A 27,569-nucleotide genomic window follows, 5' to 3' on the forward strand; every position below is an offset into this window, starting at 1 on the left:
ACAAAGATATATATATATATATATATATATATATATATATATATATATATATATATATATATATATATATATATATATATATATATATATATATATATATATATATATATATATATATATACACACATATATATACATATACATATATATATACACATATACATATACATACACACACACACACACACACACACACACACACACACACACACACACACACACACATATATACATATACATATATATATACATACATATACATATATATATACATACATATACATATATATATACATACATATACATATATATATACATACATATACATATATATATATATATATATATATATATATATATAAATGTATTAGTTGTGATGGAATTATTGATATATTAAAATCGCAATGGGAAAACTTTGTTAAAATTTTGAATAACATATGGAGTAACGTTTTTGGAAAATGATAAATAAATTTATTACGTGGACATACGAACCCCTACTCCCATTGTTGTCACACATTGGCATCTGTCGCACTGCGCACGTACCTGCATATCGCAGGGTACCTACGCTGACATATTACAATGGCCGCATGGCCATGAATATGTCATCACCTTATTTGATGTCAGTGACATCAACCGCACCCACCCACAATCTTATTACCCCTTTTCAGCGGCAATACTACATGCCTACACTATGATAATCACAATATTGTACTTGTACGGTACAATGTACTCACGAATGGGGATGGGTTTTAGGATTGCCATCTATAATGTGCATCAGGTTAAGTTTAAGGCACAAGTGATTTTTATATAGACTTTTATAATAACAGTAGTACAAATCGATTTTGTTTACAAATTGATATGTATGTATATTATTAATACCAACAGTTCTAAGTATTAATTAATGTAGATTTAATTGTTTATCCTTAATAATATATGTTTATCAATGATGGTATATGTTATTAAGTATTATTTAATATATATATGTTATTAAGTATTATTATATATATATATATATATATATATATATATATATATATATATACATATATATACATAAATCATGACTTAACAATATTAAGTGTTATTGTCAATGTGTTACATGGGTTATTATTATAATTACAATAATATTACATATGGATTATTAATTTAATAATAATTTCTTAATTAGATTAATATTTGTGAAAGTAGAAATGAATCTAGGATAATAGATTTTTCAATAAGAAAACTAATACATCTTGTTATTAAATATTAACAAGTTATTATTAAATTATTATTATAAACATTAATAGATTTGGAGTATAGTTGATTTCTAATCAACTGATATTTATTGAGTTGATAATATAGTTATGATATTAATTAAGTTATGCGATAGAGTCTCGATAATACATTGAAAAAAAAAAACTCTTAATAACGGAGAATTGGATTATGGTTAGTTATTAATCAACTGATATTCATTGAGTTGTTGGTATGGTTATGTAATTATTAATTATAATTAATTAATTAGAATTAATTAAATTTAATTAATAATTAAGTTATGAATTAGAGTTTGAGTTGATATGATTCTTTTAACAAAGTTGTTAAGTATTTACATCGAAGTTGATAAATCTTATGACTTGAATAATAACTTTAGATAGTTTAAATGGTTATTAGTGATGATTTAATTATTGCAACGATTAAATCAAGAGACTTAAAGTTTTAGTGATATTTAATTGAGTTTTAATTGAGAACTATTAGAATGTTAAAAGGTCATGGATTGTGTACCTATGTTAATTGAACATTTAAATAAAGTTATAATCTTCTTATTTGAAAATTGATAACTGGCTTTCTTATAATTTAAAAGAATAATGATTCTTGGGTGTTGTTTGGAGAAGTTGAATTAATGATAAGGAAGAGTTATTCAATTAGTAACATGGATCTTAGCAAATGAAGCGAATTATTTAACTTAGTTAAGGGTCAAGGAAGATTAGTTTAATGAGTAAATATTTACCCTTAAGTTATTCTTAGAATATTATTTTAAATAATGGAAGGATAATGTTATCGAGGGAACAAATGGGTTGACTTGTAGGTCAAATGATTACTCTTATACACTTGAAGTATACTTGCAAACAGAAACTGAAACCTCCACACTCAATTTAACTATGTGATTTTAGTAAACCAAAACATGTGTATGCATTGTGTTTTCTCTATGCTTCTTGTTTTGGATTTTTGGGTTGACTAGTGTTGACTAGTTATAGGACGTCTACTAGAGGCTTGGTAGTTATGTGAATGTGATGGCATGTTGATCTTATTTGGTCTCGATCTTTATAAACCCAACCATGGTTATGTGATGGAATGCTCTATGAGATGTTTGCAATTATTGATTGTTATTGCTTATCAGTCTTCTTGAGTGAAGCTGAGTTATTTGTATCTAAGACACTTGACTTAACCATATTTTTGAGTCATCAATCAGTTATGCTTGGATTACTTTCCAGTCGCCATGATGAGACTAAAATGTGGATTTATTTCTTGATGATGTCATGTTGTGACATGTTTTGACTCAACCATTTTGGAGTCTTTGATTACTATGATTTTGAGATATATTTTGATACCTTCAGTTGCCAATAGAGAACTGTTGTGGTCATGATTATCTATGGATGCTTTTCAGTTGCTCATGGAGATTTGATGCTTTTATTATGGATATTTGATGATTCTTATTGTGGATTATCTTTTGGTATTTCTTTCCAATCGCTTGTATAGGACTGGGGTGATTTTATGATTCCATGAACTTAGGGTAGGTTATCTACTTATAGTGTTGGGAAGTGGCTTGCAATGGGGGTTGGGGCCTTAAGTGGCTGCCAAGGTAACTCATTGTAAGTTGTTTTAATAAGTGATAACATTCACACTAAATGGGAATTAAATGAACCTAAAAAGATAATTATTTTGTTCTCGCCCATGCCTCGAGTGCTTGTACAGACTAGGATGGGAGTAGAGAGAATGCTTGGTTGCGACCTTGCATTCCATAGTATGCCTTGTCAGTATGAGAGGATACTAGTGGCTGCATAAGAATCAATAGGGACCTGTGGAGTTGTAAGCTAATTGCTAGGGTAACTTCTACATGATATATGCGATGACACTTGCCCGCTTACAGAGTAGGTTTCCTACATGTCATTGTGTGCCTCTAGGATTAGATGTTAGTTTTGTGTTGGAACCTTTGAGTTAGTATAGTTTTAGGATTCCTAGATTTAGAGAGTATTTATGCTATGTGATTTTGATAACCTGTTTGGGACTTGAGATTATCTCCTCAGCGTGGTGGGAGTGGACCATTTAGGTTCCACGTGGTTGGGTGGTAGTGTTTTATCACTCTTATCATTTTAGATCCATTTGGGACACTGGAGCTGATGCATTTGTGGATTATGATGGTGGACATGTATCCTCACATTGATGATTTGTATATGTTGGATGATGTTATCTTATGCTTTACTTTACATGTTAGATTACTTTCTGCATATGATGTAGTATGATTTAGGAGTGACATTCCTACTATGGTAATACCGGTGATCTCTTCGGTGACTTGGGATGTTACACACTAAGGGATTGCTAGGGTCCATGATGGTCTAATGATTCTATTTATGGTTGGGAGGAACCGTGCACTTAGTTAATTATGTTTGTAAAAAAAATGGTTATCTTTTATGATATTTATATCTTCTACGATGATGTATCATGTACGATTTATGGTTTCATTTATATTATTGCATCATGGATTAGAGTTAGTATGATGATGTACTTTATTTATACCAATGTATATTATTTTAAGCCTTTCATACCCTGTGGCATGTGCAATGGATGATTGAGCATTCAGAAATGTAATTTATGAACGTTGGACTTTTCATTATTATTTCATGTGGATGTAGTATTGGATGGAAACATAATTAGTTATGTTAGATGTGATTCAATGTTAAAGGATCCTTAATGAATGTAACCTATTACGTATGTCATGTTTACTTTTATTTGAATTGTTGCTATTGCTTCCATTATCATATGTATGATGTAGATGGTTTTACTTTCATGATTTTTAAAAAAAAAAAAAAAAAAAAAAAATGTTACCAAACTTAGTGAAACTTTAGGTTAATTCTTTGGATCTCTTGGTAGGGCATTACATCTTCCAAATGAGGAACATGGGTTAATGAAGATGCATGCCCAAAATTATTTTTAGAAAATCCCATATAATCAAAATATTTTCTAGCAATGTAGGGTTTGAGGCATAAACGTGACAATGTAGGTTGTGCCAACTTAGCATGTTTGTAATTTGAACACCTGTAGTGACCATCTCAATAGGGAACATGCATGTGACTGACTTCTTTGTGCTTTCAAAAGAGTCAAACATAGAAATAAGCTACCTACACATCTCTGACAAAACAATATTGTCTAAACAATAATGTGGCAACTTAAGTTCACCAGAAAAACACCCAATCTTGAGATATGTAAATTTAGGGAAATGTATATAAAAGCAACCATAAATTTTAATAGCCTACATGGATTCCTCTAATAACCTATGATTTTCATGACCTTGGAGCTCAAAAACTAAGCTCCCAAGAAAAAAATCATTAAGCCTTTTGAACCCCTTGCAAGATTCAGTGGCATGAAGGTCTTTATAATATTGATAGATAGTCATCTCTTCTATCCAGGCCATATGTGGAAGTCCCTCCCATTCTTTGGATGATGCTAAAATATAGACCAGGTAGGAATAGATAAAGAATGAGTTGAAACTACCTACCACTATGAGGCCCTATGCAAATTCTCAGCTATTAAATCTGCCTAGTCAATAAAATTTTCACCTTTGATGATCTTCAGAATGAAAAGATACATCCAAATTTCCCAATGAAATGCATGATCATTGCCTTTTATCCTATTCAAAAGTAACACAACGTCTACTATTTCTTTAATGAAATTCTCAATTGTTAATGGCTTTGGCAATCTAGAACCCCCTTCAGTTGGTCTTAGAAGCTAGGTTTGAGCTATGATGTAGTCATAGTTCTTCTTTTTGTCATGATATAGATGCTCAAATTCCTCAAAGGTCCATGGTTCATAGGGTTCCTTATGAGGAATTCTTAGGGTTGCGCTAACACTTGTCCTACATATTCTTACTAACACTTTCCTTGAAGTTTTCTTTATGCATCTGGTGTTGAGGTCGTAGTGATTTGCACACTCCACAACTAGTTCTAGGCATTCAATAGCTGGTGGGAAGGCAATAACTTCTAACAAACCACTATTGGCCAATTTTTTATGCGTGGGACTAGACTAAACATCCCTCGCCTATTCAATTATATCCCTTAGGTTTTTATTCACCATGAAAGTATCCTAAATTTCAAGAAGGGAACTCAATAGGAAGGGCTTTTCAAGCTTAGGCATTTTGGGGTGAAAGAGCATTGTGGTTTAACTTGAAAGATACATATTTATTGAATTAAACCAAAACAATTCGAAGGAAAAATTGGGAATGGAAATGAAAAAGTGAGAGATAATGCACTTACAATTTTTGGTAGAGTTTAGACATCCACTTTCCTTGCTTGCCAATTGGCGTCGAGAGCTCAAGATGATGAAATGAGAAATTATGCAGGACAGAAGGTTATTATAGAGGATATCAGAGAAAAGATTTGAGCAGGTAGGAAGGGTTAATTACAAACATGCCATCTGTACTTTGACAAGACTTGCAAGGCTTATTCATAGTTAATATCCATCACATCCACTTGCAGCTCATCCTTTCATGATATCACAAAAATCTATGCCCAACCTTTTTCCATAAAGTAACCATACTTAGCATGATTTCTCATAATTGTCACAATTATTTCCTTTTGCATCTTCAACATCACCATAGGGTGGGAACCATTCCTTTGATTTACAAAAATGAATTTATAATCCTGCTATGCCTTTTCTGTAAGGAAACAAGCAAACATTAGAAAAACACAAAGTCAATGTTGAAGTTGAAGTTTAAATCAACTTCGGCTTCAACTTCAACTTCAATTTACAAAGGGACTCTTGGGTGATAACTTTGTACATCAGTGAAAAGATATGGTAACACCTTCTATTATCATGGTAATCTTGTCAATTTTACTAAAGAATTTACTTAGTTCTTTGAGTTAAAAGAAATAGCAATTTGACATACGATCTGACTAAATTGTATTAAATTGAATAAGACTTGCTCATACAATTTCAAGGAAACTAGATAACACAAATGGAGACATGATTCATCTAGAAAAGATGTGGGGATAGCTCATCTTTGCATGAATTTCTTTTGAAAAATTTGTATACAATTGAATAATACTCAAAATAACTCAAGACTAAGCATTAAGATCCTATCATACTGATACAATTCTAATAAATGTTGTAGTGAAAATATATCACTAATTATTCATCAATAAATGTGGACCAATAGACTTTAACACAATTTTTTGAAAGACAATAAATCAGACCCCTTCTCTAGCCCTGGAATCTCACTTATAAAGGGTGAGATGCAACAAGCTTTAGGCTAAGAGAGAATGATAACTGTCCTTTCAGAGAAAAGATATCTACATTTTGCTATCATAAAAGACAAAAGTGTATGTAACAACAAACTTATACATAAGGCATTTTTTGGTAGGCCCTAGTTCTATTACATCTCCAAATGCTACTAATTCCATGATTTGCTCTTATGCTACTCTAATTCCTTTGAATATGTAGACATGAAACAAGTTAATGCTGTGTCCTATTTTGATAATTGCAAATAAACCTCAACTTTGGGATCTCTATTGGCTTCATCGTGAATTGATAAAACCACCTTTGTTCTTGTTTCTTCTTCTACCATGTCATCATTGTGAGCCTCTGACCCTGCAACTGAAATTGGTTGCTTTCTTTTATCCTCTTCTTTCCTTTGATCCTATGGGAGTGTATCAATGATCTATACTTCATCTTAATGTATCTCATTATCATCACTCTCAACTTCTTCCAACTATTCATCAGAAGCAATATTTGCCATCCACTTGTCAAAAGGTGTGTCATCTAGCTAGTTAAAATGTAGAATATCATGTTTCTTCTTGATCACATATTCAACCTCTTTATCAATGCTAAAAGAAATCTTGTTTTAAAGAATCAAAGAATAACTAGGCCTTTACTATTTCTTCTATTAAGTAGGAGGTGAAATCACAAATAACATCAACACCAAAAGAAGAAATCTAAGCTATCATATACATGAAACTTATAAGCATAAAATTCTATTCATCTTCACTAGAAACCCTACATAGAGTCATGTATATTTCTACAGCCTAGGAGTGAAGTATTCCTTTTCAAAAGGTTCCCTAGAGGAGGTTGTAATCACTAGAAAGTTCCCAATTGAACCTATATATGCCCTTAGTGCACCCTGCCTGATCATATCCCTTTTAGACAAATATTCCTTTTCTAAACCTTGTAGGTTAATGGGTGTATGATAATCTGATAATGGCTCCAGGCCAAATACTTCCCTAATTTCCTTGGGGCTTACTATGATTAGCCATTCACCATCTGTTCTTCTTACTACCTTGATTGTTGAGTCATAGCTTTTGGCAATAGTCATTCATAAATTAGCATCCATAAAGACACTAGGGACCACTAGCTTTCCTAGGTCAAAATTCTAGATGTTTACATGAGGGGAAACTAATTTCCTTTTTGAGAACCATTTCCTAAAAAGGGAAAGCCTTGTTTGAGTAGTTTTAGCATCCCTAACCCAATTTCCCTTATCAAACAATCCATCAACAATCTTAAGTCTAGGGTTTAGGGAAATTAGCTTTTTTACCTTGATAGTCTTGTTTGTGGATTTAGCCAATATTTTGACAAGATCATCATGAACATTCTTAGCCAAATAATCCTCTTGACCCAAAAAAACTTTCTTTGGAGGCATGGTGAATGATTTTTTGCAAAAAATTAGAGCACTTGATATATATACAGTGATAATAGGGACTTGGTTTTTTGCTTCCCTTTTTTTAAATTCTACAATACTCTGTGAAAAAATGGAAATTATTTCACATCCTAATCACCCAAAGTGCAAGTTATTAATAGCTTTGAATTCTTTTGGAAGCTTGAATTTTTTCCACATATGAAAAGATAGGAAGATTTGTATAATATATTCTGTTATTAGTTCGCATGAGGAGCCTTCATTCTTCATAAATAAACTATAAGGTAAATAGGGTGTCGCAACATATAGATTTTAAAAATACATCATCGATCTCAAAAGAAAATCTGACGATCCAAGAATAAACCAGAGATGACCCATTTCCCACTTGTTAGGTTGGAAGTCAATCTAGTAAGCTTTCTCCACATAAGATTTTCTTTTACTGTTGGAGGCTTGGACTAGACCCACTAGCACTTGCGGACATGTATCACCAAGTCGCTACATCACCATGCATAAAAAGTGAGTAATTTGTCTATGTGACATAATGACAATTGTCGATTCCACTTCAATTTGATGATATGAATTTAATCAAAATTTTAATATGGCTTTGGTGGCTCCCTCCTTTTCTTCCTTTGGTCACTATGTTGTTACCCTTAAAAAATGAGCAACTCCTCATAGTGACATAGAGCCCACCATTGATGTGAAGTTGATCTAACGATAAGGAATATGTAGTTATTTTACTTCAATTGTGGTGGGTCCATGCATTCTTTCCCTTAGTCACCATGTTGTGTTAAATAAACAGTGTGCAACTCTTGATAGCGATTTGGTGACAATCATTGATTTAAGTTTAATCCAACAATCATGATTCTTTATTTGCCCTTTTCTTTGAGTGTGGCTCCATGTTACATGTGACTTGGAAATATTTTGACAGATTGGCAAATCAATTAATATTTTAATTCTCTATGTAACATCATAAAACTAGGCCCCGCCATGTTTCATCTTTTTTGGTAAGGTGCTATGTTGCTATTGATAGAAAACAAGGACTTTTAGGTCACGACATAGCGACCTCCCATATTTCTTGTAAAACCTAATGCATAAAACACAGATGTGCTTAAATGATGCCAACTTGTCAAGGTAATTACATGGCTTACTATTGATGAAGGAAATAGGTGGGACATGCCTTTTGGAATTGTTACCCCATTCCCCTTTTTTGTCAAGGTGCTATGTCGCTACTGGTGGGATTCTTTCATTTCCTCATCATGACATAGTGACCTCCTTAAAGCTTTTGAAATTTTGGTACTGAGAAAATTGCCATATTTCTACCTTGATTACTACAATAAATGCTTCTAACAAAGAATTGAAGTCACAGAACCATATTAAGAACAAAGAACTATACAATGCCCATCCATTTCATAATCTCCTGCCTTTCTTAATTTCTGACAAGGTGCTATATCACTATTGGAAGGGCTCTTGTATTTTTCGATCATGACATAGAAACCCAACAAAAAATACCAAAACTTGGTGACAAAAATTATAGCAAACTCCAGTTGGTCCCTTCTTTGGTACCGATAGTTTTGACACTAGTCACATCACCAAAAAGTTTAAAGCAATTAAAGTTTGGCACCCACTTTCCACTTTATGACACCATCCTTCTATTTTGCAGTAGTTTCTATGTCATATAGGCTAAGATCCTTGCATTTTATTTATGTGACATAATGACCATCATGGATCTTGCAAAAATTTAATGGTGTAAATAACTTTGGGAAAAATAAATGGAAAAGTGGAAATTTGAACAAATCCAAGAGAATATTCCAAATCCAAAACAACTACCTGCCCAATAATCATTTAAAATACACAGGACCTAACACATTTACTTGGGACACAAAACTTACTTTAGTAGGGTTTCACATAGGGTTGAAATTTATCAAAGCTAGAAGACTAAACCCTAATAAGAAGGACATAGAACTTATCTAATTTTTTACACCTAATTCTTTGGAAGATTTTACCTTGTGAAAAATCAAACCAATAGAGTGATAAGAAGGTGAGTTATCTTTTCTCAAAACCTTCAGTTGTGAAGCATTTGCTCACATAGATTCTAAAAATAGAGCCAAGATTGAAGATAAGTCAAAGAAATGCGTGTTTGTTGGATATGGCATTAATGAATTTGGTTATAGGGTTTGGGATTTTAAAAATCATAAAATTGTAAGAAGTTGGGATGTCATATTCAATGAGAAAGTGTTGTACAAAGATTTGTTGTAGCAACATGAGAAGAAAGAACATGATTATGTAGAGTTGGATGATACTCCAAAAGATGATGTTGTTAGTCTCAGAATGGTTTTGACATTTGAGTACCAACACACTTAACCATTTTCTATATTGGAGCCGAGCACACTACATATGCCAAGCCACAACTTGTGCCGAGTTAGAAAATCCATCAAGTGCCGAGTGATCTTTAGGTGCTGATCAAACTTCAGGTGCCAAGTGAAGATCAAGTGCTGAGTGACTTTAGGTGTTGAGCATGATACAAGTGCCAAGTAACATTTAGGTGCCGAGTCATAGACAATGCCAAGCATCAAAAATCAGTAAGTGTCGAGTAGCATAGAATGCATATATGAGTTTGTAACTTCACTAATTTAGATGTAAATCATTTTCATGGCCAACATATGATGAATCTCAAAATATTTAAGTGATAAGATTGAATCTTTTGTATCTTCTATGCAATCTACATGTAGCCAATAAGAAAAATGAAGAAGGCATGCAACCAATAATAAAAGTGCAAGGAAGGAGTGGGAAACAAAGATTCAATATGGATCTACCCTAAGTCTTTAAATGTCTTTATAAGGAAGAGAAAATTTCATTGTAAAACAGAGCGAAAAAGAAGTGTATGAAAGCTCTAGTGGAGTTCATATTGAAGAGTAAAAGACTTAAAGGAAGAGACCAATAGTTAAATATTTAGTTGATCAGAACTAAGCAAGATATACGAACAGACATCAGATTTCATAGAATCAAGATCAGAGAAAGCAGATCAAGTGCCTTTATTCAGCAATCAAGGATTGTAAACCATTAGGTTTATTATACCTAATACTCTCTAGCAATTGTATTAGAAAGGAAACCCTATGGAGATAGGTTAGCTTAACAACTATTCTGTAGATCCTTTAAATAGGTGATTAAATCCTTTAGAAAGGTAACACTTCATGTAAAGTGTTTGTAAATCCTTTAACCAGGTCACTATTGATACAATGTAAAGCCTTTAACAGGGCAGGTCTTTAATAGGGCAGACCATCAGAAGTGGTCAAATATTATTGCTACAGTGATTTTGTAGGTATCATCCCCACCCTAGTTTGACCTTCTTATTCCTAGAGGGTTTTTGGGTTACCAAAATCTCAAGTGTTATGTGATGATGCATATGTGTTTCTCATAATTGCTTAATGTTGATATGCATGCATGTTCATTTGAATAATATGTTATTAAAGGGTTTAAAAATGGACAGAAGCTAATACTTCTGATTCACCCCCCTTCTTAGAAGCATTCTTTCCATTAAGACATTCCAACAATTGGTATCAGAGCTGCAAGGTTCTCACAAGGAGAAGTCTAACAGTTGGAGAAAAAGATCTAAATATGGAAGTCTTCAAACTTGGGAAGATTATTGATAATCAAATGATTGATGTGTAACTAGCTCTACACAAAGTAGAGGAAGCCAGGCAGGAACTGAGAAAATCCTTGAAAAGAAGGAAGGATATAGCCATAGCTGAAAATGATATAAACTACAAGGAGATTGATACCACAAAATTGTTTGCCAATGGAAACACTGAAGAGTTTGATGCAGAAATAGTAGAAATGATGGATCTCTCAAGATGGAGCATGAATCACAGGCCATAATGTTATGTTAAATCACTGAACAAAAGAAAAGAGCAGTTGAGGATAGAGTCATGATGGAATATGACAAAAGAAATCTTGCAAATAGACTTGAAGAAAAATGTATTGAATTAACAAGGATCTCAAACATGTAGATGGATACACTTGCCCAAATGATGAACCTTCGTCATGAACTTAATATGAAAGATATTGAGATCTCTACTTTGAGGATGTAGAATAAATAATTGCAAAATGAATTGAAAAGAGAAAAAGAAATAGCAGAGAATCTCAACAAGTCAAGTGAAGCCATCAAGTACTTTGAACAGTTGATGAAATTCCCAAGATCAGCCCATGATACATCAGGACTTGGATACAAAAGCATCAAAGTAGGGGAATCATCAGAAAGTGTTGAGCAAAGAAGTGACAAAGGTAAGGATTCTAAACCCACTTGTCATTATTGTAATAAAAAGGGGCATACTGCTAATGTTTGCAGGAGTAGAAGAATCAATCAACTAAACACACCCAAAAGTAAGAGTTACTATCACAAGTGTAACATGCAAGGAAATATGCCACAAGATTGTAGATCCAAAGTCACTAGGACACAAAGATTTGATGGACATTGTCATAATTGTAAGAAGTATGGACATAGAGCATTTGAATGCAGATCAAAGTCTATGTGGACATTAAATCAACCAACAAAAACAAAAGAGAATGAAAGTCACTATCATTGGGATTATAACACTAGATATAGTTGTCATTATTGTTAGGAATATGGACATATCCCTAAAAATTGTATAAGGACACACTTTAGAGGGAATTATAGCAGGTGGCTAAGTCAAACCACTTGTTTTAGCTACTTGAAAACTAGTCATTTCAGCAGAAATTGTCCTACAAGGTCCAAAGCACCAAAAACTGAATCCAATAAAGGAAAAGAAAAGATTGATGTCGAGAAAATAAGAAGAAAAATGAATAAGACTTGGAAGAAGAAAGATGAGTGTAGCACATCAAGTGGAGGGATCACTTCACCCAATGGGTCAAGTGATCACATTTCATCAAACTAAGCATAAGAGAGGTATATGGGACTGATATGCAAAGTTACATCATACATCAGTCCCAAGACAAAGAAGTACTAAAAAAGAAGAAATAAGCATGAAACAAGATGCCAAGACAAAATTTTAAATGATGATGCTGAGCTATCTTTGGATGCTGAGTAAAATTCTAGTGGATGCCGAGTTCTTAACAGCGATCGAGTTGATAACTGATGCCGAGTTAAATAACTCAAATGGAAACCGAGTGAGTAGTGCAAGCCGAGTGTGTAGTTGAGCATTTAATGTGATGGAAAGAGGGTATATTATCGTGATTTTAATCACTTTTCTTCATCGCGAACTAGAAGCAAAGGAGAAGAAAAGAGCAAAGCGACTTCATAGTAGAGAATCCAATGTTCCAAACAAAATTTCAACTTCTTCCAACAATGATTAAGCATAAATCTCATCGATCAAAGGTATTTTCATTCAAGTGTCAAGCTACGTAGAGTTTGAAAGCTTGTTTATATTTTAAAACCCTAGTTTGGAAAACAATGGCATCTGGGTCAGGAACCACTAAAGGGAAGGAAAGTCATGAAGTACAACTAGTTAGTAATGAAGTCAAACAACCTAAATTCAAGCCCATTCCAGAAGTCACCTACAAAAATGATCCTGTTGGCACATTATCCATTATCCCATCCAAAGTAGTTATGGTGTAGGATGTAAGAAAGTGTTATAAATGTAAAATTGGCACCATAGGTGATCTTGAAATTTTCCATGCCTATGACAAACTGTTCGAGAATAAGATTTTGAAGGATGAATACAAGATAGTCAAGAGAAAGGGTTGGACCAATGCCCTAGTTTATACTATAGTATTCAAAATTGAATGGATATGGATTATTTTAAGAAGAATCCACAATGGATGTTTATGGTTGGAAAAAGGTCTAGTTAAGATTACAAAAGGGATAGTACATAGGGTTACAGGTTTCCCAACCCTAGATCAAACTCAGACCCTGTACAATGAATCCAAGGAGGTTATTGAGAAAAATACAGGTGCCCAGTGGAATAAAAGAGGGATGAAAACTCACACCATCCAAGATCCTCTTGTTGAATTTGTTGTTAGAATCATTGCCCACAAATTCTACCAATCCAGTTGATTGAACAGTGTGCCATGTCTAGTTGTTGATGTAGCATAAAAATTGGTAAAGAAAGATCACACATACGATTTGTCAGAACTTATGTTGCAATAGATAAATGAAAACCTAGGAGCTATAAGGAGATCAAAAGGTGCTCAATGAAAATTTGGTTAAGTTCTTATGTGTATATTCTTTTATGTTATGAAAGAGTTTCCTTCTATAGGAAAGGTGAATTGGGACCCTAACAAAATTGCAATAAAACACATTAATGAGTTCATTGATCAGATGGGTGATAACTTTGAAGCCCAAATGACAAGCTATTTTGAGGATTTCAAGAAATCCATGAGGCAAAGGGTAAGAATACCAGTTTCCTTAGTGGAAAAACACATCAATGACATATGTTTCCTAGTTGATATAGATTTCACCTATATCCAAGCAGCAACTCCAAGGGTGAGATGGCTAAGGCCATTTGGTTATGAACTAGATGTGGATGAAGCATCTGTAGCTATCACTGCTTTGCTTGAAGAGGAAATAGACAAGTCTGCCAAATCTTTTGGCACATATGATATGGTTAAATCCAAGATTGAAATAGAATTAAAGACTGCCTCTATAATCAAGAAGAAAGATAAAATGGTGAAGAAAATAAAGAAGAAATTTGGTAAAGGAATTGAGGCAAAAGAAGAAGATGAAGAAGATGATGATGATAATGAGGATGAACAAGAACAAGGCCCAATGGAATTAACTCAAGGTCTAGGTGAAGATAAGGAGGAAGGTGCTGAGGAAGAAGAAGCCAAGGAAGCACCAACTCAAGTCGAGCCAAAGAAATGAAAGGCAACAGAACAGCCTCTAGCTTAGCCCAAACCAAATAAAACTACCATGCCATCACCTCAAAAGCCAACAACCAGAGTTGCAACATGGGCCTCCACACAAAAGGCTAAAGAGGAGGCTACAAAGAAGAAAACAATCAAGATGGGACAGGAAGAGCCAAAGAAAAGAAGAAAATATGTGGCTCAACCTGACACCGATGAGGAAGATCAATCTGAAAAGGTAAGCCATTCTCCTAAGTCTTCAGTTGATACACTATGTGAAAAGATTGGTAATGGAGACTTAAGTAACATGAATAAAGTTGATTTCAATAAGTTCACTAAAGAGCAACAAAATAAAATAGAAGAATTAGTTTATGGAATGATGGCACAGTTCAAGTATACTCCTCTTGAACTAGATGGACAATTGCCAAAGGAACTGTCTAAAATTTTAGAAGACAGATGGTAGTTTTGTTTGAAAATGGAGAAGGAGATGAGAGAATCAACCCTAGCAAGCATACTGCCTGATTTGACTAAGAAGCAAATAGAGAAAGCAGTCAAAAGGCATAACACTAGGTTTGCACCTAAGTACAAGGCATTCTTCATTCTCCAAAACAAAATGGAAGAAATTGTACAAAGAACAACAAAATCATGGAAGAATTTGTAGAAAAAGGTCAAAGATTTTCTTGAAGAAGAATACAAGGAAGAAGCTACTGCTCCACCAGAAGAGAGAAGAAAAAGGAGAGAAGAGAAGACAGAAGTAGAGAAAAAGATTGAAGAGGAGGAAGGAAAAGATGAAGAAAGGGGTACTAGTGAGCAGCAAGAAGATTAAAGTGTACAAGACACACAACTTCCACCTCATAGTCCTCCTCACTCTACTGCCACACCTACAGAATTCATTAAAATTAAGGATGTTGTTGACACCTCATGTTAGAACATCAACCCATTAACTGTAGAGGATCTCACTAAGATCCTTGACCAAACAACTCTACAAGCAAAATTATGTACAAGTCCAATTTTGGTCAGTGTGGATGACTTACAAAAGTTAGTAGAAAACACAGTTAGAGATAAGGTGAAACCATAAGAACCACCTTCCATCATCTCTACAGCTATAGTGGTCAACACCAAATGCCAACAAAATTTACATCAGGAACAATTGAAAGTACAGTGCAGAAGCCGAGTGCAGAAGGAGACAAAAATATAGCACAAATAGGACAGACTATTGTTTTTGATCCTACAACACAAACACAAGGTGCACCTCCTCACATTCTTATTATTGATCAAAGTAGCAAACAGGAGGAGAAGGAAGTAGAGAAAACCCCCAAAGAGTGAGAGGCTATACAAGCATTGGTAAATTTTCCTACCTCTGGGACTCCTCCTAAATAGCCTAGAAATGTTGAAATGCCACTACAGATGTCAGCACCAAGGTCAAGTACTACAAAAGTTGAAAGGTTGCTTCACTATGGAGACCCTAAATTAGATGAGGAGATAGTCATACCAAGTTATGACTCCAAAACAATAAGCATTGATCAAATCAATGAGGTGCAGGAAGCATTAAATAGAAGAAAGAGGCATGAGATACTTAGGAAGGAGTAAAAACAAAAGCAAAAATTACATGAGATTAAAGACATCTTTATGGATGCCTTTATTTTGCAGTCACTAGATGAGTCCAAGAATATAATGGAACAATTGACAGATATTGTTGACCAAGTGACAAATGTAGACCAAGAGACAAATGCAAAACTTATAGAATGGTCTAAAAGAAAATTCTAGGGGAAAGTAAATGAGAAAATATCTTGTCAAATTGCACTTTCTAGGTTGAATTGGAAAAGGTAATAGACAAAGTAAAAAAGGTACTTGAGAATATATTCTCATTGTACAAAAAGTTGTGTGACTTTTCATACTTCACACAGGAGACAAGCCAAAAAATAATGAGCATGGAGAGGAATCTGAATATTTCAAGCATGCAGCTACCAAATGATCCAGCTCAAAGTGAGAAGCATTTTGCTCAAACGCTTCACACCCAAAGGGAAATAGTTGTATTAATAGCATAAGAGGCTAACATCAAGGCCAAACTGATGTAGCTCCAATCTTCCATTACTCCACATTTGGAAGTACTTCATAAAGAACAGGTCTATGCTGAAACCATTCTCAAGAAAGATCCTAATCTTTCTACCTTAGATGGATTTTTTCACCTTGCTACAGAGACTGCCATCCAACATAAGTCATTAGAAATTGCTTTGAATAATTGGGATGCAGCTCTCAAGATGATTATGGATGTAAATAGTACATTTTTGGCAAAATATGGTCTTAACCCTTAGTGCCCTTTGACATTTGTGTAAAAAAGGGGGAGATATATAAGTAAGGAGAAATTATAAGATGAAAAGGGGAGACAAGATAAAAGGGGAGCATGTTTTGGTTACCAAGATAACGCAGATAATGGCTCAATCAACTTAGGGGGAGTTCAAATAATTTTGAGGTATGTATTGTAAGTTACAAAATTTTGATCAAGTTTTTTTAATCTCTATATATATACCAAGTAGATTAGTGAATGTACTCATAAGGTCAGTTAAGTGTTTTTGTCACTCATGTCAAAGGGGGAGATTTTTATTCTCAGAATGGTTTAGACATTTTAGTACCAACACACTTAACCATTTTCTACATTGGAGCCGAGCACACTACGTATGTCGAGCCATAGCTTGTGTCGAGTCAGGAAATCCATCAGGTGTCGAGTGATCTTCAGGTGTCGAGCAGACTTTAGGTGTTGAGTGAAGATCAAGTGCCGAGTGACTTCAGGTGTCGAGCATGATACAAGTGTCGAGTAACATTTAGGTGCCGAGTCATAGACAATGTCGAGCATTAGGAATCAGTAAGTGCTGAGTAACACAGAATGCACATATGAGTTTTTAACTTCACTAATTCAGATGTAAATCATTTTCATGGCTGACATATGATGAATCTCAAAAGATTTAAGTGATAAGATCAAATCTTTTGTATCTTCTATGTAATCTACATGCAACCAATAAGAAAAATGGAGAAGGCATGCAACCAATAACAAAAGTACAAGGCAGGAGTAGGAAAAAAAGATTCAATATGGATCGTAGATCCATATCTAACCCTAAGTCTTTGAATGTCTTTATAAGGAAAAAAAAATTTCATTGTAAAATAGAGGGAAAAAGAAGTGTATGAAAGAGGCAAACGTCGATTAGGAACAACTAATTCAATCAATCAGTGATGGAAATTTGCTCGTATTTAGCCCCACCCTTTACCCCCTGGCCCCGACCCTACTATTATAAGGGTGGGGAGGAGGGGGCAACAACTAAACTATGATGGTGCAGGGGGTGCCCCATGTAGAGGTAGATGGCATTGTGGTGCAAGGGGTAAGGGGGGGCCAGTAGTCGGTTGGAGTTCAGAGTTCAGAGTAAAAGACTTAAAGGAAGAGACCAATAGTTAAATATTCAATTGATCAAAAATAAGAAAGATATACGAACAAACATCAAATTTCATAGAATCAAGATCAGAGAAAGCAGATCAAGTGCCTAAATTTAGCAATCAAGGATTGTAAGCCATCAGGTTTATTATACCTAATACTCTCTTGCAATTGTATTAGAAAGGAAACCCTATGGAGATAGGTTAGCTTAACAGCTATTTTGTAGATCCTTTAAATAGGTGATTAAATCCTTTAACAGGGTAACACTTCATGTAAAGTGTTTGTAAATCCTTTAACCAGGTCACTATTGATATAGTGTAAAGCCTTTAATAGGGCAGACCATCAGAAGTGGTCAAACATTATTGCTGCAGCGATTTTGTGGGTATCATCCCCACTCTAGTTTTACCTTCTTATTCCTGGAGGGTTTCTGGGTTACCAAAATCTCAAGTGTTATGTGATGATGCATATGTGTTTCTCATAATTTCTTAATGTTGATATGCATGCATGTTCATTTCAATAATATGTTATTAAAGGGTTTAAAAATGGACAGAAGCTAATACTTTTGATTCACACCCCCCCCTTCAGAAGCATTCTTTCCATTAAGACATTCCAATAGATGTTTCAAGCATTCCTCATGATGTGCAACAACCACAACAAAAAATACCACACACACCAGTGAATGTTAGATGATCAACAAGGCTAATTAGACCTCCAAAAAGATTTTCTCCCTTTTTGTATTCTATTTTACTTACTGATGCTGGTGAACCTAAATTTTATGATGAAGCTGTGTAGGTGGTTACTAAGATTTAGTGGGATTCTGCAATGAAAGATCAAATGGACTCTTTTCTGTAAAATAAGACATGAGATTTATGCAAGTTGCCTATAGGTAAAAGGGCTTTACAAAATAAGTGGGTTTATAGGTTAAAAGAAGAGGATGGACGTAAGAAAAGTTTTAAAGCCAGGTTAGTTGTAAAAGGAGTTGCATAGAAAAAGGGCATTGATATTGATGAGATATTTTCTCTTGTTGTTAAGATGACTTCTATTCATACTATTTTAAGTATTGTTGCTACTAAAGATTTGCATCTAGAGCAACTTGATGTTAAAACAACCTTCCTTCATGGTGATTTGGATGAATATATATATATATATATATATGGCTCAGCCACAAGGATTTGTGGTCAAAGGTAAGGAGAACTTAGTGTGCAAATTGAAGAAAAATTTATATGGCTTGAAGCAAGCACTTTGGCAATGGTATCTAAAATTTGATAGTTTTATGCATGAGCATGGATATAGTAGGTGTCATTCAGATCATTTTGTTTACTTTAAGAGGTTGGATGATGATAGCTACATTATGTTATGTTTTAATGTTGATGATATGCTTGTAGCTGGGTCTAATATGGATTAGATTAAGAGGCTGAAATACCAATTAGCACATGCATTTTCTATGAAGGATTTGGGGGAAGCAAAATGAATCCTTGGTATGAATATTTGTAGAGATAGGAAGAACAAGAAATTGATGCTATCTGAGACTGATTATGTTGAGAAGGTGTTGCAATGTTTCTCTATGGAGAATGCTAAAGTTGTTAGCACACTTGTACCTGGTCATTTCGAGTTGACTAAGGAGATGTGTCCCAAGACAAAAGAAGAGGAGGATAAGATGTCTTAGGTACCATATGCTTAAGCTGTAGGAAGCTTGATGTATGCTATGGTATGTACAAGGCAATATATTACACATGTAATGTGAATCTTTAGCATGTATATGAGTCATCCAGGAGTTGAGCATTGGAATGCAATCAAATGGATTCTTAGATATTTGAGAGGAACATCCAGTAATTTTTTACACTTTTGGGGGCTCTACTACTGATTTACAAGGCTATGCTGACTCAAATTTGGCAGGGGATATCGATACTAGGTGGAGTACCATAGGTTATGTATTTATTGTTGTTAGAGCAATCATGAGTTGGGTTTCTAGGTTATAGAAGGTTAATGCTTTATCCACTATAGAGGCAGAGTATGTTGCTGCTATAGAGGTAGCCAAGGAGATGATATGGCTTCAGTTATTATTGGAAGAATTGGAACACCCTTAGAAGGATAATTGTTTGTTTATAGATAGTTAGAGAGCCATTCATCTTTCAAAGAATTCAACTCTACATTCAAAGACCAAACACATATAGTTGTGGTACCATTTCATTCAGTCAGCTTTGGATGATGGATAATTAAAGTTGGACAAGATACATACAGATGACAATCCTGCAGATATATTTACAAAGCTAGTAACAAGGGAGAAGCTGAACTCCTCTTTAGCTTCATTTGGTCTTCTAGACTAAATATGAATAAAAAGCTTCATTTGGTCTTCTAGATTGAACATGAATAAAAGAACAACAGATTCTAGGGTGGTTTGATCTAATGGAAGCCCCATGTGGTAGCAATATTTCTATAGGATTAGTCTCTAAGTGAGATATTGTTGTCTAGTGTGGAGTCTAATTAGTCCCCAAGTGGGAGGTTGTTAATTTGTGGTGATTTTATTAGGATTTTGGGCCGACATGTAATTATTAATTATAACCCTAAAGTGGAAAAAATACTTGTATAAAAGGGCTTAGGGTTAGAGATTGTTTCTGTAAGAATTTACCTAACGACAAAATTCACCTAGGAACTAAGAACTCAAACACAAGTACAACTGTAGACCAAGAGAGAGAGTATGATCAGAATGACAATATATTCAATATGCCATGTTAAGAGTACACTGGGAGTGCCTATATATAAAGGCCTTTGAGATACATCTAGAATGCCTCATAATTAGTATCATGATAAGTCATACAACTAGGCACATGTCCACAAATATGGGTTATCCTACATTAAGCACATAAGTAAGTGTGGTGATGAGAGGATAAGCCTACAAGGATGTGACACACAAATCAGTGTTGTAGAAATCATGTGCTAAAATAGAGTTGTGTACTCCTGTGTTGTCAACATGACATCTCAAAAAAGGTGCTCAAACTCCTAAGTGTCTCACAAAATAAAATAATAAAATAATGCAAAATAATAAATTAATGCATTAACCTAAGTAAACTTAAGTAAGTGTAAATAGTGAATACATATTTACACCAACACCCCCTCTTAAGTGAAACTTAGGGGAATGCCCTTAAGCTTACAAAAACTAGGATGAAGATGCATAATGGGTCTTGACTACTAGGCCATGTTAGGTACCCATGTACATAATGATATGCAAATCTCTCGTAAAGTGGGGAAAGAGGGAAAACCTCATGGAAAAAAGAATAGCCCCCCCCCCCCCCCCCCCCCCCCCCAAGAAGAATGCCGATAAGTGAAAGCTACTTTGATGAAGTAGCTGGTCCAAGAATGCAGAATGATGTCCCTCCCCTTAGGAAGAAAAAAAGGCAAAGGTACACCCCTAAAGATGTATGGTGGTCCAAAAACCTACTCAAGTATCCCTGTGCTAATGCTGAATCTCACCCCTTCAAACTGTGTTGAAAAGAACAAATGTAGATTGAATAAGGATGTTTGTTGAACCTGTTCCTCTGAACCATTTGTCTTGTCAACTAAAAAAGAGACTTCCAATAATTTCTACTCATAAGGATCCATAATCATGCCAACCTATACAGATTGATCATGTAAAGAATGGACATGAGGGTTAGAGTGAGCTCTCGCAACAACTATAGAAGGATCATCGTTATCAATGAGAAGATGTAAGTCCTCAAATCTATCTCCCAAGTCAACTGAAGCTGAAGCTAGAAGATGAGATGTACCATGCTGTGTTAGACAATTCACTATGGTAATGTAAGCATGTGACAAGACTAATGATGTGACCTCTTATTGGAACTATTGATAGAACCCCACATGTCTAAATCTGTTGAAGCACTATTGCTAGTGTCACTATCAGTTTCCACTGTGTATGATGTGTGGAGAGAAGTAGGGGATAAGCTTGGAGAAATTTCCTCAAAGTGAACATCCTTCTCCACAAATATCTTGTGAGTCTCTGGATCCATAATTCTTCAAGCCTTTGCTTTGTCTTCATATCTAATGAAGGTACAAGGCCTAGGTGTCGATGGCTTGGAACTCTTGGAAGATAGGTTTACCCATGCTAGACAACCAAAGACTCTAAGGTGACTCACAATTGGTTTTCTGCTACACCATGCCTCAAAAGGAGTCTTCTTGTCTAAGGCATTATGAGGAGAGCTGTTAAGTTTGTGAGAAGCACTACTAATGGCTTCAACTTCTAATGTAGGATTAGGAGACTTGGCTTTTATCATGCAACTTGCCATAGTTTTGAGAGTCTTAATCCTCATAGCTACAACATTTGTCTTGTGTGGGCTAAATGCTAGTGGGTTCTAAAGATCAATTCCCTCAATTCTACAAAAGTCCCTAAGTCTTCTATCTACATATCTGTTCTCATTGTCCACACTTAGTACCTTGATGGCCTTCCTAGACTTGTGTTCAACATGAGTCTTAAAGTATTGAATCTTATGAACTACTTCATTCTTGTGATGAAGGAAGTAGACCCAAGTGAATCTCAAAAAGTCATCAACAAATGTGAGGATGTAGTAGCCTTCGCTAATTGAAGTCACTACAAAGGGTCCTGCTAAAACTATGTGAACTAACTAAAGAACAACTAGAGCTCTAGAAGACTTCCCTTTATCATACTTCTCCTTGAGATTTATATCCACTGAGAAAGATGAACACTCTCCCTTAGAAAAGTTGATATTAGCTAAACCTTTGACTATATGTTTTGAGCAAAGTTGCTAAAGAGAGCAGAAGTCAAGGTGACCAAATCGCTCATGCCATAATGTAGATTGTGAAGTAGAGTGAGTCAAAAGGGCTTGAGAAGGAGACTTAGGCACAAAGTGGGAGAAGGAATAAAGCCTCTTGCCATCATTGACTTTTCCAACTACAACCAATGAATCATCTCTTAGGCTTCATACCATCACTGAATCTAGAAGGAACTCAACCTTATGACCATCTCCAAGGTGAGTGATTTGGTAAACTGATAGGAGATTGGAGCTAAGGTTTGGAACGTAGAGAACATCTTTGAATTCCTCATTTTCTATTTCCAGATGTCCTTTCCCTTCAACTTTGATTTTAGTATCATCTCTCATGAAGATGTGTGGTACCTTTGATGAAGAAAAATCTCCCTTTAAAGAACCCTTGTGGTAGGAGGCACCAGAGTCAAGTATCCATTTTGAAGAACTTATGTTTGCCATAAGTTCTTGCCATTTACCCTTTGAAGAGGTTGGAGTTGAATCCTTAGAAGTACCTAGCACTTGAATCTTATTCTTCTCGAGTAGATTTTCTAACTCATCGATTCTTTTAGTATTGCAATGATGCTCATCATGATTTGGATTTTTTCAATATGCACAAAATAGTTTGTCCTTCTTGTCATTACTTCCCTTCTTGTTAGAAGAAGAATTTCCTTATTGAGAGGAGGATTGTTGTGTCTCAGATTGTGTTTTATGCTTCCACTGCTTCTTGTTGTTGTTGCTTTTCCCTCCTTGACTTGATTTGTGCTCATCACTAGCCACCAAGGCTTTGGTCTTTGATGACTTGAGAAGTCCTAAATCCATCAAGTGAGATTGTTCAACAATCAACATCTCTACAAATACATCAAAGGAGGGCTTCTGGTTAGTAGATCCCATGGTCAACCTATGAGTATTAAAAATCGAAACAAAGGAAGTGTACTGTGAAGGTAGCCTCTTCAAGATGTGATGAATCAACTTATCATCCTTCATGGAATTTTCACAATCTTTAAGAAGTGCCCTATACTCATTGGCTTTGATGATATAATCCTAAATTGTGTTAAAATTCTTTAGATCCAAGAGAAGTAGATCATCCTCAATTTGAAATCCCTTTTCTTCATCGACCTTACCATACAATGATTTAAGTTTATCCCAAGCTTCTTTAGATTCTAAACAATTGATAGTGTGATAGAGGAGATCCCCCATGTACATAAATCCTAATAACTCCTAAAACCTATCAGTCTTGAGTTTGCCAATTAATGAGTTCCTTAGCATCAGTAGATTTGGTAATTGTACCATCAACATAAAGACTGTATCCTTTTTCCATTAATCTACTCCATGCAATATCTTTCCATGTAGAATATTTGCATGAAGTTAGAGGAGGAAATTTAAAACCCATGATGTAGAAATGAAAAAAGCACAATAGAGAGACACAAAAACACAATACACACCCCCCCTTTTCACTCAATCAAAAGACCCCCCAAAAAAGATGTTTTTGGCACTTTATAAGTAGTGCGTGTACAATGGGCCACTTGTCAAAATGAACAAAGTAGAATTTCTAATTTTTCTTTTACAATAGCCTTATGAGGCTCAAATATATCACTAAGCACTGTAGCTTAGATTTACAATAATTCTGAGAAAGAATCAAAGCTTTACAATGCCGAAAAAGGCCTAATTCTGAAAGTGACATTTTCTCCACACAACCCTAGAATCTAACTTTAGATTTGGAAAGTAGAAAAAAAATGCACTTTCAAATAAAATAAAACCTAAAAAAGTGAACAGATGTGCCTGTACGAAGATTTTGAAGTTGCAAAATACAAGATTATGTAGGTACAGTCACCAAAAAATACAATTTCTACAAAATTTATGTACCAAAACTGAAAAACAACACTACCCCTAGAAAATTTAATAAATTCTACCCAATTTCAAAAAAAATTGCACCTGAATCAAAGTCTGGATGTCCAAGTTATGGGCTTACAAAGTTAGGCTGCCAAATTGAAAAGCAATCTAGAGAGGGGTTTGGCAGGAAATCTATGATGCTAAACTTGATGGTCAAATGGCTATCACTATAGTTGTAAATCATCAGGGAATGAAAATCAGATGGCTATCAAATTTTTTCCCTTGATTGGCTGTTGTTAGCAAAAAAAAATTAGTTCGATGACGTGGTAGGTGACGTTTCATTCATACGGTACAGACAAAACACATGGAAACCATACAGATGACATGGAAAAAAGTCCCTACTTACATGGCAAAAAATGCTGATTGGTCAAGTTTCCTGCGTGGCACTAATGTAGCAAACTTGCTGACTGTGTAATGTGCTGAGATGGCAGACAACTTACTAGGCAGTACAATAGTGGTGAGGTGGATACATTTCAAGGAGACAATTGGTAGAAAATATCTGCTATGGGGCCTAGTGACATGGCTTGCTATCAGTATGTCTAACACGTCTGAGTGTGGTTGGAGCAATCAAATCATGTCGCATGGCAGCTATTGTGCAAGACAAGAAGATGTATCTCTATGTGGGTGGGATATTCTACCAAAGTATTCAAAACTGCACTAGGATCAGAACATACCATGACTAGTTTTTAATGATGGACACTAGGGAACTAAAGGCAGAGTCGGTGTGGGAACTAATCGCTGACATCACCAATTGGTTAGGGGTGATCAAATGTTTTAAATCGTTGCCAAGAAATAATTTTTGCGTCACTGGTGAAAAATAATAAGTCACTGGCTATTTTTAAACCATCACACAAAGGCATGAAGGTCTTTTTATTTGACAAAATATTCAAACAGCAGCGGTTAGAATAACAAACCCCCACTGGGATCTTGTGCACCACGCTAAAGTTCATAGACCTTGTCGTAAGTTTAGCAGAGAGGCCAGATTCCACAAATGATGTCATTAGAAATACCCAAAAAAAATGATTGGAAGTCAAACATAGGTCACTATGAATGTCCAAACAACTTGTGGCTATAGATTTAAATGCCTGAGCTAAATTTGAAAATTGTGACTGTCAGAGTTTAGGGGCAATAATTCCACATTCATGGGGAGCACTTTTCCAAAGGTCTTTAAAAGCAAAGCCTACTCACTATCAAAATAAAGTGAGCTACCATCGATGACTTTGGTTTGGTTGCAGGTGGGTGAAAAGGAGGTTGGGTTGCTAGATTGTGTAGTATGGTCCACTGTGGCTTGGAAAATCATTGTCCACCCATGAAGATGGTATGACCTGCGATTACAAAATAAACCCTCCTGTGAAAAATTAAATATACCACCAAACTAGCTAAGTTGGGGTTTCATTGCCCAAGTTTGCTAAATTTTTTTTTTGAATAAATCAATTAAATCTGCAAAGAATGACCATACTCGAACTGCAAATCGGGGCCATTAGGTTCTGATTTGCAAAAAAGTTTTTCCTCACGATCAAATTTTGGCCAAGGTAGCCAAGTTTATAGTTAATCTTCACTGATTCAGCATTTTGGATGCAATGGCGAGGTCAGATCTAGCTCTAGACGCTCCCAATTTCTGTAGTACTCTAGATTCAGGCTCAGGTGCTAAAGCAAGCATGGTCTCGAATGGCTATGTGATGAGAAAATATCCAAACTTTGATACCATGTAAGAATTTTCCTAAGGGAAAAATTCACCTAGGAACTAAGAACTCAAACACAAGCACAACTGTAGACCAAGAGAGAAAGTATGATCAGAATGACGATATATTCAATATGCCATGTTAAGAGTACACTAGGAGTGGCTATATATAAAGGCCTTTGAGACACATCTAGAATGCCTCATAATTAGCATCATGATAAGTCATACAACCAAACACATGTCCACTAGATATGGGTTGTCCTCCATTAAGCACGGAAGTAAGTGTAGTGATGAGAGGATAAGCCTACAAGGGTGTGACACACAAAATAGTGTTGTAGACACCATGTGCTAAAATAGAGTTGCGTACTCTTGTGTTGTCAACATAACAACTCAAAAAAGGTTCTCAAACTCCTAAGTGTCTCACAAAAATAAAAAATAAAAATGCAAAATAATAAATTAATGCATTAACCTAAGTAAACTTAAGTAAGTGTAAATAGTGAATACGTATTTACACCAATAGTTTCATTGTGGTGATGCAAAAATTGGTTCTTGCAGAAGTATTGAGCTGTAAGTTATTATGGATTGTAATAAGGTTGTAATCATTGGATTGTAATAAAATTAGACTTGTTGTTTGGTGGAGGTAGCCTAGGGATTGGGTGAACCATGTTAAATCTTGGTGTCTTGTGTTCTTTTCTGTGTGATCTATTATTTTCTCATATTCTTTAGATTTGCATGTAATTGTTATTTTTGTCTATGGTTTAATCCTAACAAGTGGTATCAAAGCGAGGTTGTTTCATAGTTATCCTCTGTAGGAAAGTCTCATGGTTGAGTGAGAGTCTCACAATTGAGTGGGAGTGATGGTAGACAAGGGTAAGCTAAGGGTTGATAGGTTTAATGGGCAATACTTTTAGTTATGGAAAATGCAAATGGAAGACTATATTTATCAGAAGGATTTATGAAAGCTGTTGGAAGGAAAAACCAAGAATCAAGGATCTATGTCAAATGACAATTGGGATCTTTTAGACAGAAAGGCACTTGGAAGCATTTGATTATGCCTGGCACATCCGGTGGCATTTAATATTAGAAAAGAAAAGACAACAAAAGAGTTGATACAAACCC

This window comes from Cupressus sempervirens, chromosome 2 (genome assembly GCF_028749045.1).
Source record: "Cupressus sempervirens isolate cs-2001-9-10 chromosome 2, ASM2874904v1, whole genome shotgun sequence".
NCBI lineage: Eukaryota > Viridiplantae > Streptophyta > Pinopsida > Cupressales > Cupressaceae > Cupressus > Cupressus sempervirens.